Below are 14,849 nucleotides of genomic sequence, written 5' to 3'. Positions count from 1 at the left end.
CGTTGTTGGCAGGATTCGAACCTGCGCGGGGGGACCCCAATGGATTTCTAGTCCATCGCCTTAACCCCTCGGCCACAACAACTGACTGCAAGTTTTGTGCAAATAATCTGTATGAAAGTTTTCAAGGTGTCCCACAGAAAATTCCTGATATCCTGCAATGCACTTTTTAAAAATAATGTTTTTTTCAGCAGGCACATTCTCTCCTAAAAACAAAAATAAGGCTACATCTTATAATCATGTGTGTTTAAATAATTTGTCGTTAGATCGTTTAAATATTTTAAAGGATCTGTTTTTAATAGACATTTTACAAAAACAACTGGTACATTTGGTAATTCTGTAAAAGAAAAACCCAACTGCCGTGACATTGCCGTGACTCGGATTCGAACCGAGGTTGCTGCAGCCACAACGCAGAGTACTAACCACTATACGATCACGGCGAGCTACTTGGGCTCAATAACATACAGTGACATGGAGAATTTATAATTCGAAACACTCAGGGAACTCCAGTGATAGGCTGAATGTGTTCATTGCTTCCTCATTCCTTATACAAAGGCTTTGTCTCCTCAGTGGTTGATAGGCTGAAACCGTTTCCTGGTTGCCTGCTTGTGAACTGCCAGAAGTCAAAGATCACACATACACTTGTTGGCCTGTGATGGGACACCAATGCAGAGAAACACACCTGGCGCAGATCTTCTATTCTGTCTATTAGACCTGCATCTCCCCTGTACCTCCTCAAGCCATCTGTATGTGAAGCAAGAAAAAGTTAAGGAGCGGTCCATCTATACTTTTATAGGGAGGATGCTGCCGTGAGCTCCTCCCAGCTAATCACACAAACAGCAGTAAAGCAAGATAACTACACAGTTAGGGGGGACTGCATGGTTAGGTTTTTGAGGAATTATTGAAACTGACCTCAGTGACCCATGATCAGAGCTGTGGCTAATGACTGCGCGCCCAATTATGATGAAGCAAGCACCTTGGCTCGTAGGGGCCCCACAACACGCTTTTCTTAGCTCATTGAATTAAAGTATAAACCTCTGCCATGTATGAGTGGTAAAGGCTTGTTAATTTGGTTGCTTTTCCAATTCACGTCTGACAACAAGATGAAGGAACATTGGGGCATCAGAAGCTTTGGAAAGTAGCCACCAACCTCAGAGAAAGAGAGAAAGAGGGAAAAGGCAGTATGAGGTGTGGAGAAAACAGCAGCAGGTACAAGGAGCTCAAATGAGATTAATGGCGCCTAAATAGAGCACATAAAGGAACAGTTACGAATCTAAGAAAAGGGAAAGAAAGACTAGGAAAAAAACATGGAAAGAGCCTGTAGATAAAATTCTCTTCCTGGGACAGCAGGCTAAGAGAAATTACACAGGGAGCAGTTAAGCTTATAACACGGGGAGAATAGAAAAGAAAATGCAGTTTTATGAAGTGTGTTTGCCTAATCCAGCAAGCACTTTTGTTTTATTTTTCTATTTGCTTCTTTTATTGGTAAAGTAAGTTTCAAGTGCATGAATGGTATGACTGAGAGAGCCAGGGTATAATAATTTGAAGTGTTTGCACCAGCGCTAATGTAGGACGAGAGTTATAGCAAAGATATGAAAGGGGTAGCGATAATAAATATGTGAAAGGGCAATAGTGACACCAAAATAAGCCACCTATTTATAAAACTGACATGGAAGAAATTCTAAAGGTTAACTTCTGAAATTGTAGCAGATGTTAAAAAGTTTCTCGTTGTTGGCAGGATTCGAACCTGCGCGGGGAGACCCCAATGGATTTATAGTCCAACTCGGCCACAACAACTGACTGTAAGTTTAGTGCAAATAATCTGTATGAAAGTTTTCAAGGTGTCCCACAGCAAATTCCTGGTATTCTGCAATGCACTTTTTTAAAATAATGTATTTTTCAGCAGGCACATTCTCTCCTAAAAACAAAAATTGCACGAGTATATCTCTAGGTTTGAAAAGGATAGGTTTTCATGCATACTCTCATGTGGCACTCAAGTTTTTGGGACCCTATTGCACTCTGTTTTCGTGCTGCTTTTAGTCTATGGCCCATATTACAGAAGTCTACCATCTTTGAGTATTTGAGGCTCCTTTGTAAGTGCTTTATCTTTTTTACTTGAAGAGCTATATAATAAAGGGGTCAGGGAAAGATTGCATTTATGGAAGATAAAAGAAGGCACACTTGTCTCACCAAATGCCGTAGAGAAACCTGATGTTTTACTCATGTTATCCTTAGTTTGTTTTTGTTAGACCTTGCATTCTTAAGGTGGCCTCAACCCTACCTTATTGCTTTTCACCTATGCATTTTGCTGTATCTTTTTGTTGGCCTTAGGACTCTGATCACTTTATTGCTACTAATCAGTGCTGAAGTGAACGTGCTTCTTCCCAAATCATGTGTGTAATTGGAGTATACCTGACTGACAGATTTCATTGACTTGAAAGCCCCTTGTAAAGTGGTATACCATATACCCAGGAACTGATTGTGCCGCCCAAAAAAGTATCATTTCAAACCTGTCTCAAGCCTGCTACTGCAGTGCCTGTGCTGCAGTGTACTGCCACTTCGACTTGCCATTTAAAACTACTTGCCAAGCCTTAAACTCCAATTTTATTACATATAATTAACCAAAAGGTAGGCCCTAGGTAGTCCTAGGGGCATCATGCTATGTAAGTAAAAGGTAAGACATGTACTGTGGTAGTTTGCATGTCCTGGTAGTACAAAACAGTCTATTACATTTTTCACTACTGTGAGGTCTGCCCCTCTCGTAGGTTAGCATTGGGTATTCCCTTATACTTTTTGGGGGGTAATTCCATATCAGAGAGGAGAAGCTTTATTTATTTATTGATAAAACCTATTTACTGGTGAGGTTGGATTTAACTTTACTACTTTATAAATGCCATTTTTAGAGAGTGAGCATTTCTCTGCACTTACTGCTCTATTTGCCTGAAAACCTGTCTCCAATTGACGTCTGGATTGGGCTGCGAGACAGCTACATTTGTGCATTCCCTCTAGACAGCCACAATACAGGTCACTCAACTGCAACTGCATTCATCTGCTTTCTGATTGGCATGGGGGAGAGCTCCATTCCCCCACCGCAAATAGGTTCAAGAACGATAATTTATGTCAGTAGGTACAATATAGCTACATCTTATAATAATGTGTGTTAAAATAATTTGTCGTTAGATCGTTTAAATATTTTAAAGGATCTGTTTTTAATAGACATTTTACAAAAACAACTGGTACATTTTGTAATTCTGTAAAAGAAAAACCCAACTGCAGTGACATTGCCAACCACAATGCCGTGCCTCGGATCCGAACCGAGGTTGCTGCGGCCACAACGCAGAGTACTAACCGCTATACGATCACGGCGAGCTACTTGGGCTCAATAACATACAGTGACATGGAGAATTTATAATTCGGTACACTCAGGGAACTCCTGTGATAGGCTGAATGTGTTAATTGCTTCCTCATTCCTTATACAAAGGCTTTGTCTCCTCAGTGGTTGATAGGCTGAAACTGTTTCCTGGCCGCCTGCTTGTGAACTGCCAGGAGTCAAAGATCACACATACACTTGTGGGCCTGTGATGGGATACCAATGCAGAGAAACACACCTGGCGCAGATCTTCTATACTGTCTAGTAGACCTGCATCTCCCCTGTACCTCCTCAAGCCATCTGTATGTGAAGCAAGAAAGAGTTAAGGAGCGGTCCATCTACACTTTTATAGGGAGGATGCTGCCATGAGCTCCTCCCAGCTAATCACACAAACAGCAGTAAAGCAAGATAACTACACAGTTAGGGGGGACTGCATGGTTAGGTTTTTGAGGAATTATTGAAACTGACCTCAGTGACCCATGATCAGAGCTGTGGCTAATGACTGCGTGCCTAATTATGATGAAGCAAGCACAATGGCTCCTAGGGGCCCCACAACACGCTTTTCTTAGCTCAATTAAAGTATAAACCTCTGCCATATATGAGTGGTAAAGGCTTGTTAATTTGGTTGCTTTTCCAATTCACGTCTGACAACAAGATGAAGGAACATTGGGGCATCAGAAGCTTTGGAAAGTAGCCACCAACCTCAGAGAAAGAGAGAAAGAGGGAAAAGGCAGTATGAGGTGTGGAGAAAACAGCAGCAGGTACAAGGAGCTCAAATGAGATTAATGGCGCCTAAATAGAGCACGTAAAGGAACAGTTACAAATCTAAGAAAAAGGAAAGAAAGACTAGGAAAAAAACACGGAAAGAGCCTGTAGATAAAATTCTCTTCCTGGGACAGCAGGCTAAGAGAAATTACACAGGGAGCAGTTAAGCTTGTAACACGGGGAGAATAGAAAAGAAAATGCAGTTTTATGAAGTGTGTTGCCTAATCCAGCAAGCACTTTTGTTTTATTTTTCTATTTGCTTCTTTTATTGGTAAAGTAAGTTTCAAGTGCATGAATGGTATGACTGAGAGAGCCAGGGTATAATAATTTGAAGTGTTTGCACCAGCGCTAATGTAGGACGAGAGTTATAGCAAAGATATGAAAGGGGTAGCGATAATAAATATGTGAAAGGGCAATAGTGACACCAAAATAAGCCACCTATTTATAAAACTGACATGGAAGAAATTCTAAAGGTTAGCTTCTGAAAGTGTAGCCGATGTTAAAAAGTTTCTCGTTGTTGGCAGGATTCGAACCTGCGCGGGGGGACCCCAATGGATTTCTAGTCCATCGCCTTAACCCCTCGGCCACAACAACTGACTGCAAGTTTTGTGCAAATAATCTGTATGAAAGTTTTCAAGGTGTCCCACAGAAAATTCCTGATATCCTGCAATGCACTTTTTAAAAATAATGTTTTTTTCAGCAGGCACATTCTCTCCTAAAAACAAAAATAAGGCTACATCTTATAATCATGTGTGTTTAAATAATTTGTCGTTAGATCGTTTAAATATTTTAAAGGATCTGTTTTTAATAGACATTTTACAAAAACAACTGGTACATTTGGTAATTCTGTAAAAGAAAAACCCAACTGCCGTGACATTGCCGTGACTCGGATTCGAACCGAGGTTGCTGCAGCCACAACGCAGAGTACTAAACACTATACGATCACGGCGAGCTACTTGGGCTCAATAACATACAGTGACATGGAGAATTTATAATTCGAAACACTCAGGGAACTCCAGTGATAGGCTGAATGTGTTCATTGCTTCCTCATTCCTTATACAAAGGCTTTGTCTCCTCAGTGGTTGATAGGCTGAAACCGTTTCCTGGTTGCCTGCTTGTGAACTGCCAGAAGTCAAAGATCACACATACACTTGTTGGCCTGTGATGGGACACCAATGCAGAGAAACACACCTGGCGCAGATCTTCTATTCTGTCTATTAGACCTGCATCTCCCCTGTACCTCCTCAAGCCATCTGTATGTGAAGCAAGAAAAAGTTAAGGAGCGGTCCATCTATACTTTTATAGGGAGGATGCTGCCGTGAGCTCCTCCCAGCTAATCACACAAACAGCAGTAAAGCAAGATAACTACACAGTTAGGGGGGACTGCATGGTTAGGTTTTTGAGGAATTATTGAAACTGACCTCAGTGACCCATGATCAGAGCTGTGGCTAATGACTGCGCGCCCAATTATGATGAAGCAAGCACCTTGGCTCGTAGGGGCCCCACAACACGCTTTTCTTAGCTCATTGAATTAAAGTATAAACCTCTGCCATGTATGAGTGGTAAAGGCTTGTTAATTTGGTTGCTTTTCCAATTCACGTCTGACAACAAGATGAAGGAACATTGGGGCATCAGAAGCTTTGGAAAGTAGCCACCAACCTCAGAGAAAGAGAGAAAGAGGGAAAAGGCAGTATGAGGTGTGGAGAAAACAGCAGCAGGTACAAGGAGCTCAAATGAGATTAATGGCGCCTAAATAGAGCACATAAAGGAACAGTTACGAATCTAAGAAAAGGGAAAGAAAGACTAGGAAAAAAACATGGAAAGAGCCTGTAGATAAAATTCTCTTCCTGGGACAGCAGGCTAAGAGAAATTACACAGGGAGCAGTTAAGCTTATAACACGGGGAGAATAGAAAAGAAAATGCAGTTTTATGAAGTGTGTTTGCCTAATCCAGCAAGCACTTTTGTTTTATTTTTCTATTTGCTTCTTTTATTGGTAAAGTAAGTTTCAAGTGCATGAATGGTATGACTGAGAGAGCCAGGGTATAATAATTTGAAGTGTTTGCACCAGCGCTAATGTAGGACGAGAGTTATAGCAAAGATATGAAAGGGGTAGCGATAATAAATATGTGAAAGGGCAATAGTGACACCAAAATAAGCCACCTATTTATAAAACTGACATGGAAGAAATTCTAAAGGTTAACTTCTGAAATTGTAGCAGATGTTAAAAAGTTTCTCGTTGTTGGCAGGATTCGAACCTGCGCGGGGAGACCCCAATGGATTTATAGTCCAACTCGGCCACAACAACTGACTGTAAGTTTAGTGCAAATAATCTGTATGAAAGTTTTCAAGGTGTCCCACAGCAAATTCCTGGTATTCTGCAATGCACTTTTTTAAAATAATGTATTTTTCAGCAGGCACATTCTCTCCTAAAAACAAAAATTGCACGAGTATATCTCTAGGTTTGAAAAGGATAGGTTTTCATGCATACTCTCATGTGGCACTCAAGTTTTTGGGACCCTATTGCACTCTGTTTTCGTGCTGCTTTTAGTCTATGGCCCATATTACAGAAGTCTACCATCTTTGAGTATTTGAGGCTCCTTTGTAAGTGCTTTATCTTTTTTACTTGAAGAGCTATATAATAAAGGGGTCAGGGAAAGATTGCATTTATGGAAGATAAAAGAAGGCACACTTGTCTCACCAAATGCCGTAGAGAAACCTGATGTTTTACTCATGTTATCCTTAGTTTGTTTTTGTTAGACCTTGCATTCTTAAGGTGGCCTCAACCCTACCTTATTGCTTTTCACCTATGCATTTTGCTGTATCTTTTTGTTGGCCTTAGGACTCTGATCACTTTATTGCTACTAATCAGTGCTGAAGTGAACGTGCTTCTTCCCAAATCATGTGTGTAATTGGAGTATACCTGACTGACAGATTTCATTGACTTGAAAGCCCCTTGTAAAGTGGTATACCATATACCCAGGAACTGATTGTGCCGCCCAAAAAAGTATCATTTCAAACCTGTCTCAAGCCTGCTACTGCAGTGCCTGTGCTGCAGTGTACTGCCACTTCGACTTGCCATTTAAAACTACTTGCCAAGCCTTAAACTCCAATTTTATTACATATAATTAACCAAAAGGTAGGCCCTAGGTAGTCCTAGGGGCATCATGCTATGTAAGTAAAAGGTAAGACATGTACTGTGGTAGTTTGCATGTCCTGGTAGTACAAAACAGTCTATTACATTTTTCACTACTGTGAGGTCTGCCCCTCTCGTAGGTTAGCATTGGGTATTCCCTTATACTTTTTGGGGGGTAATTCCATATCAGAGAGGAGAAGCTTTATTTATTTATTGATAAAACCTATTTACTGGTGAGGTTGGATTTAACTTTACTACTTTATAAATGCCATTTTTAGAGAGTGAGCATTTCTCTGCACTTACTGCTCTATTTGCCTGAAAACCTGTCTCCAATTGACGTCTGGATTGGGCTGCGAGACAGCTACATTTGTGCATTCCCTCTAGACAGCCACAATACAGGTCACTCAACTGCAACTGCATTCATCTGCATTCTGATTGGCATGGGGGAGAGCTCCATTCCCCCACCGCAAATAGGTTCAAGAACGATAATTTATGTCAGTAGGTACAATATAGCTACATCTTATAATAATGTGTGTTAAAATAATTTGTCGTTAGATCGTTTAAATATTTTAAAGGATCTGTTTTTAATAGACATTTTACAAAAACAACTGGTACATTTTGTAATTCTGTAAAAGAAAAACCCAACTGCAGTGACATTGCCAACCACAATGCCGTGCCTCGGATCCGAACCGAGGTTGCTGCGGCCACAACGCAGAGTACTAACCGCTATACGATCACGGCGAGCTACTTGGGCTCAATAACATACAGTGACATGGAGAATTTATAATTCGGTACACTCAGGGAACTCCTGTGATAGGCTGAATGTGTTAATTGCTTCCTCATTCCTTATACAAAGGCTTTGTCTCCTCAGTGGTTGATAGGCTGAAACTGTTTCCTGGCCGCCTGCTTGTGAACTGCCAGGAGTCAAAGATCACACATACACTTGTGGGCCTGTGATGGGATACCAATGCAGAGAAACACACCTGGCGCAGATCTTCTATACTGTCTAGTAGACCTGCATCTCCCCTGTACCTCCTCAAGCCATCTGTATGTTAAGCAAGAAAGAGTTAAGGAGCGGTCCATCTACACTTTTATAGGGAGGATGCTGCCATGAGCTCCTCCCAGCTAATCACACAAACAGCAGTAAAGCAAGATAACTACACAGTTAGGGGGGACTGCATGGTTAGGTTTTTGAGGAATTATTGAAACTGACCTCAGTGACCCATGATCAGAGCTGTGGCTAATGACTGCGTGCCTAATTATGATGAAGCAAGCACCATGGCTCCTAGGGGCCCCACAACACGCTTTTCTTAGCTCAATTAAAGTATAAACCTCTGCCATATATGAGTGGTAAAGGCTTGTTAATTTGGTTGCTTTTCCAATTCACGTCTGACAACAAGATGAAGGAACATTGGGGCATCAGAAGCTTTGGAAAGTAGCCACCAACCTCAGAGAAAGAGAGAAAGAGGGAAAAGGCAGTATGAGGTGTGGAGAAAACAGCAGCAGGTACAAGGAGCTTGTGAGAAGTTGGTCCTTATTGTTATTCTTTGGGCAACTGCTGTCAGTTTTTAAATGACCCACCTGTTTACAGGGATAACAATAAGGTTTCTTCTGGTTGTTGGAAGGATTCTGGGACCCACCCCCCTCAGAGGATTTTTGGGGCCCTGATGTGGTTTGATCTGTAGATTTATTCCCACCCTTCTCTTGAGGCTTGGTTGATTCCTTTTTCTGGTCACCACCTTGGTTCTTGGGCCTAATCCTGGTTCTGACCCATTTGTCTGCCCTCTTACCCAATTCTTGTGGAGAGGTCAGATCAGAGTCTACCAGGTGCTGGTGTAATAACTGGTTCTGACAATTATTTAAGACTTGCTCTCTCATAATAAGATTATACAATCCTGTGAAGTCAGTAACCTTGCTACCCAGTAGCCAGCCTTCCAAAGCCTTAGTGGCACAATCAACAAAGTCAGACCAGTTCTGAGACTGAGTTTTAAGGGTGTCTCTGAACAGCAACCTGTACTGCTCAGTGGTTAAGCCAAACCCATCAACCAGTGCATTTTTCAGGACCTGGTAATCATTAGCATCCTCCACTCTTGTAGTGAGGAGCTTATCTCTACCTTTACCATCAAAGGAGAGCCACAGTATAGCTGCCCACTGACTCTGGGGAATGCACTGCACAGTGCAGGCCCTCTCCAAAGCAGCCATCCATTTCTGGATGTCATCCCCTTGTTTAAAGGGGGGCACTATCTTAGTCAGGTGTTTAGTATCTAAACCCTTCTCTCTATCTCTTGGGAGATTGCTGCCACCAGTGGGAGCTAACCCACTCATCTGCTGCTCTCTAGCAAATGCAAGCTTTTCCTTGGCCAGGGAAAGTTCTTCCCTTTCAATCCTCAGTTTAGCTTGTCTCATCCTTGCTTCATGCTCTCTTCTCTGAGGGGAAGTCAATCTCCTCTGGGGAGAGTTCCTTCTCCCCTGAGAAGAGGCATTAGAGTGCAGAGATCTAATGGAGTCCCTAGAAGGAGATCTATCTCTCCTAACTCCAAGGTTAGGCCTCATTAGGGTCAGTACTGGGGGTCCCCCGGATCCTTCCCCAAGTAGGTCTAAGTTGGCCCTAGTTAGCCTTCTGACTACCTCAAGACCTTTGTCTACCTCATCCCCAGAGAGTTCCTCTTGATCCTCCTCCTCAACTGCAGTAGCAATGTTGGGGAGATCTGGATCCCCAGAGGTTCCCTCTAAGGCTGGCATGTTCTCATGTAACTGAGAAAGCTTTCTGGCATCATATGTCTCTAAGAGACCTATCAGAAAGGGAATGGTGGGGTTAGACCCCTGCTTCAGTTTTCTGGAGACACAGATTTGTCTCATCTCCTGGAAACTGAGAGCTGCATATCTTGAAGTGACCTGTGGAGGGTCAACACTGACCAGGGGAGTCTCAGTAGATTCTCCCTGGGTAGACATGCTTTTCTAGTGAGGTGTAAGTGGTGCACTTACCTACACTATATGTTTGCCTACTGATCCCTTGCTAGAGTTGTAGTTTAGGGTGTGCTAGGCCCTAGGAGCTACAACAGCTGGTTCAGTAGAACTCAGAGTATTCTAAGCTAAGTTATATGTACCTTTAGTACTTATGTGATCTTTCACAAGATATTCTTAGGGCATGTGTGGTAAAACAACAGCAAGCTCAAATCCCAACCGCTGCTCACCAATGTGAGAAGTTGGCCTGATGTGCAGTGCTCACTATTCTAGTGATCACTATATATCAGTCCAAACAACCCTTATTGATGATTGGTTGTAAGTCAACCTTATAGACCAGCTATCCTAGTAGCATGGATACGAGCAGTCTAAGGCTAAGACTCTAGAGGGCGTGTTAAGCCAGCTGTTTTACCATCACATTACCCCTTGAACACCCAGTGAAAGGACACCACACAAGTGTTATGAAAATAAACAGTGTATTTATTAGAATCACAACAACCCTGTACTCTTTATGAGGACAGGGTGCTAGGCACACAACAAAACTCTTACGAAAATACTTAAGTTAGCACAGTATACACAAATGCCCGAGGGGCACGAAAAACCATATACTCTAAAAGTGGAATGCGAAATTACTAGCAGGTAAGTACAGTACTAATAGGCTTTGGAATCGCTAGGACTTGACTAGGGAATCGTTAGATTACTTCTAGGAGGCCTAGGGGACTCGGGTGCAGAGTGTGCACTCTCACGCGGGATGCGGGACAAAGTCTATGGAAGCTAGTAACGCTAAAGTTAGTGTTCACGGGCGAACCCGACCTGGTAGGAAGAAAACGACAGTGGATCCTGACCCTAGGATAGTGAGGCTATGCTGGGACACCGAAGTGCCGAAGTTACCTAGCCCAGGGGCTGCAGCTGCATAGGTCTGAAAAGACGTCGGGAATCTCGTTGCCGGACCAGGAGCCTGGAAGAAGGAAGTTGCTGGCAGGCGACCAGTGAAGAAAAGTTCGATGGACACAAGCCTGGATCAAGGAAGAAGAAAACCTGAAAGCAGAGGGGACCAAGTTCTTGTATCACTAGCCAGTGATTAAGTGGGCACCAGGATGGCACCGGGCGAAGTCACCTCGACTAGGTGAGTGGGCGACGCTGGCTCTGCAGATCTCACGGACCAGGAGGCGTTGTCGGCGACCAGGATGGAGAGGCGAGCTGTCCCACGATGGATGAAGCTGTCGGCATCGAAGTTACCCAGGATTGGGCAACAAGCCTTGGCTAATTCAAGCCCATGCGGTGGACTAAAAATGGCGTCTTGAGTGGACCAGGAGGGTCCGGAGTGCTCCTCTTCTGGAAGGGAGCAAGGGCCAGTCTGGAGCAACCAGACTAGCAGCAGTGATGTCGTCGGGCGTCGTTCAGGAGGCCACAAGCCAGCGGGCTAGTAGCCAAACAACGCGGTGAGCAGCAAAAAGCAGAAGGGCCCCACGCCGATCGTGGAGATGCTGGGGGGCTACTCTTCGGTGCTGGAGCTGCTCAGGGTCGGGGCTTCTCGGACCCCAAAGCACTCACCAGGAAATTACTCGGCGGGCTTGCTGTGCAGAAGTCGTGCAGTCTTGAAGATGGCCGGTCCCTCGAGGTCTCGTCACACCCACGAATCTCAGCGTGACTGATGATGTAGGTAGAGGTCAGAGGTGCCAGGGAAGCCGGTTCTCGTCGAGCTGGGCAGTCTTGATCCGGAGGAGAGACTTGCAGCAGACCGCAGTGTTCTTAAGATGGTGCCTGCGGATGCAGGGTGACTACTCCTTAGTCACAAGGGAGAAATCTTAGGAAGAAGTCTTGAGTTCCTTTCGTGGAAAGTAGTTTCAGGATTCAAAGATGATCTGATTTGGAAGGGGGCCAGTTCCTACCTTTATCCTGTAAAAAGGGGCTGGCAGGCGACTAAGTCCTGCCCTAGGGGTGGGACTAGGAGGGGGGTGGTTACACCCACTTCCTTGGTGGGCTTTTCCCCAGCACAGGGTCTGGAGTGACCCTGGAACTGGTTCCTGCCAGCCTATGCACAGTGAGCACCGGGGTGCCACGTGCAGTCACCTTCCTCTAAAGCCCTGCCTACCTACAATACACAAAACCCTGTCTGGGACGGTGCTGGCACCGCCCCTGGCAGGAAACCCTTTGTCCTTATCTCCTGCTCTGGGAGGACTCCCAGCAGCAGGAGGGCAGACTTGTGTCTCGGTGGCAGCATCCATTTTGTGGAGCTGAGGCTCTGTTTGACTTTAACCGGGGTTAGGGGTTACATACATGTCGTGTCCCTCTAGAAGGGTGGAATGCTAACCCCGTCGCCAGAATTGGCGAGGGGTTAGTATTCCAATTCGTATGACACCTTACTCGACATGTTTTGATAAAGCGATACCAGAGTTGGCATATAACCGCGAGGATTATAATGCACTTAAGAGTATATGGTATGCGATATCATGGAAACGGCTAAGGGATAGATCCCGAAAGCCGCAGACAGGCTCAGCTCATGCCAGAGCACCATCTCACACGATTCCAAGCACTCTGCCTTCAGGATTGTTAAGGCCTGCCATAGGAGTGACTGATAGGAGATCTGTGTGTCCATTTTAGGGTTAGATATAGGTATACTATATCTAAAGCAAAGGGTGATTACACCACCTTGCCCCAGCTGTCAAGCAGCCAGTTGTGTCAGATTTGGATGGCCAGCCAGGGGTGGCATAATACATGCTGCAGCCCCTGGTAGGCCCTGGGTACACCTATGCCCTGGGTACCTAAGGTACACTGTACAGGGACTGATAAGGTGACTCAGTATCCAATTTAGATATGTACCTAAGGTACATGGAATCCATTTTACAGAGAGAGCAGTAGGCCTGGGGCCCTGAATAGCAGGGTCCCAGGTCAACTAAGTCAGAAAACCAGCAAAACACCAGGCAAAAAGTTGGGGGCAACCATAGTCAGGGATCTACCTTCCTACATAACCCCCCCCAAACGAAAGGAGATAAGGCTAGCCTTGCCAGGTAAGCCTATATTGCCTGAGTGGCCATATAAGGAAGTACCCGCACTGGCATGGTTACCCCCTATCTCATGGTCCACTAAGCAATCCCTCACCCTAAGGGTGTCTGAGGGTCTCCACCATAGGGAATCTCTACCTGTGGTGTGTTTTGGCAAAGTAAAAGGCTGGTGCTGAAATGGAGTACTGAAGTGAGGCTCCACTAATTTTGGGCTCAGCTTCCTCCAATCATTTTCCACCATAGAGGCCTTTCTTTCCAAGACTGAGTTGTTTTGGGCTCTCAGGGTCAACCTCTGGCTACCTACAGCTGGAGGTTGGGTCCCTCTGTTTGGCTTACTGGAGGGACAGGTCAGGTTTGGGACCCTCAGGTCCCAGGTTTGGCTGTGCCCAACAGTGTCCATCTGTGGGAGGTCCCTAACTAAATTTAAGGGGGATCCCTCAGGAGTTGGTTTTATTTTCACTTGGCTAGGACTACTAGCTTCAGTGCCCTTAATCTGCTGATTGGGGAATTCTTTTGGACAGGGGGCCCTTTGGGGTCCACCACTGGCCTCCCTGACCTCTACCGCCCTGGGCTGACTGAGGCAGGGTAGAGAGGGGCAGGTTACCTGCTCCAGACTGGGTCCCATCTTGGAAGGGTCCACTGACATCAGGGGTTCTGCCAGGCTAGGCCTGACTACCTCTGTGGCAGTTTCTTCACAAGGGGTCAGATCAGTTCCCTGAGGAGGCTGATCTTTTCCTAAAGTCTGGTGGGAGGGAGATTTCTCTTCCTCCTCAATGCTCTCTGTCTGAGTTGAGTGATCCATAGTTTCAGGCTTCACAACACTATCATCTGTCTGAGTTTGAGCTGTGGCCATCACAACTCTCCCGACCTTTTCAGGAGGGGGCTCAGTTTGGGTGTGGGCTGTTACCATGACAGCCTTGACAACCTGTTCTGGGAAGGAAGTTATCTGAGATTGGGTTGTGACTGGTACAACCCTCCTGACCTGTTCAGGGAGGACATCTTGGACTGGGGCTGTGGCTATCACTGCCCCACTAACCTTACCATGGGTATTTACCATTTTAGAATGGGTTTCTTGCTCAACTTCAGCCCAGGCTGAGAGCTCTAAATCATTCCCCAGTAGGCAATCTACAGGCAAGTTTGGTGACACTGCCACTCTCTTGTGGCCAGTGACAACTCCCCAGCTGAGATTGACCACTGCCATGGGATGATCTCTCTGTACTCCATCAATATTGGTCACCTGGTATGTGGCACCAGGTAAAAGTTGCCTTGAGGGGACTAGACTCTCAGTCACCATAGTGATGCTAGCCCCTGTATCTCTATAGGCCTCAACTTTTATACCATTGATGAGGGGCTCCTGTCTGTACTTGCCCAAAGTGTTGGGACAAGTTGTGAAGTTGGCAAACCCCATGCCAGTCTCACAGACAAGAGTATCTAAGTCAGGGGACCTGGTTAGGCCAGAGTCCCCAGGAACTCCCAAAGTAAATGCACCCAAATTCTTGGGGGCACTCCCACCACCTGGGGGATTACTACTAGTAGTAACAGGAGGTTTGGGAATGTTACTTGGGGGTATGTGTTCCTTATTGTTATTCTTTGGGCAACTGCTGTCAGTTTTTA

General features: G+C 45.0%; 3 non-coding genes across 3 annotated transcripts; all 3 read right to left on the bottom strand.

Moving 5' to 3' along the window:
* TRNAS-AGA (transfer RNA serine (anticodon AGA)) lies at positions 1-82 on the bottom strand. Its single transcript has one exon. It is a non-coding gene; the product is annotated as a tRNA-Ser (tRNA).
* A 283-nt stretch (positions 83-365) lies between these two features.
* TRNAH-GUG (transfer RNA histidin (anticodon GUG)) lies at positions 366-437 on the bottom strand. The gene has a single exon. It is a non-coding gene; the product is annotated as a tRNA-His (tRNA).
* A 4,207-nt stretch (positions 438-4,644) lies between these two features.
* Positions 4,645-4,726, bottom strand: TRNAS-AGA (transfer RNA serine (anticodon AGA)). Its single transcript has one exon. It is a non-coding gene; the product is annotated as a tRNA-Ser (tRNA).
* Positions 4,727-14,849: the final 10,123 nt, after the last annotated feature.

Source organism: Lissotriton helveticus, chromosome 12 (assembly GCF_964261635.1).
Source record: "Lissotriton helveticus chromosome 12, aLisHel1.1, whole genome shotgun sequence".
Lineage (NCBI taxonomy): Eukaryota > Metazoa > Chordata > Amphibia > Caudata > Salamandridae > Lissotriton > Lissotriton helveticus.
The sequence above is the reverse complement of the archived record's forward strand: the minus strand, read 5'-3'. Positions and strand labels throughout refer to the sequence as shown.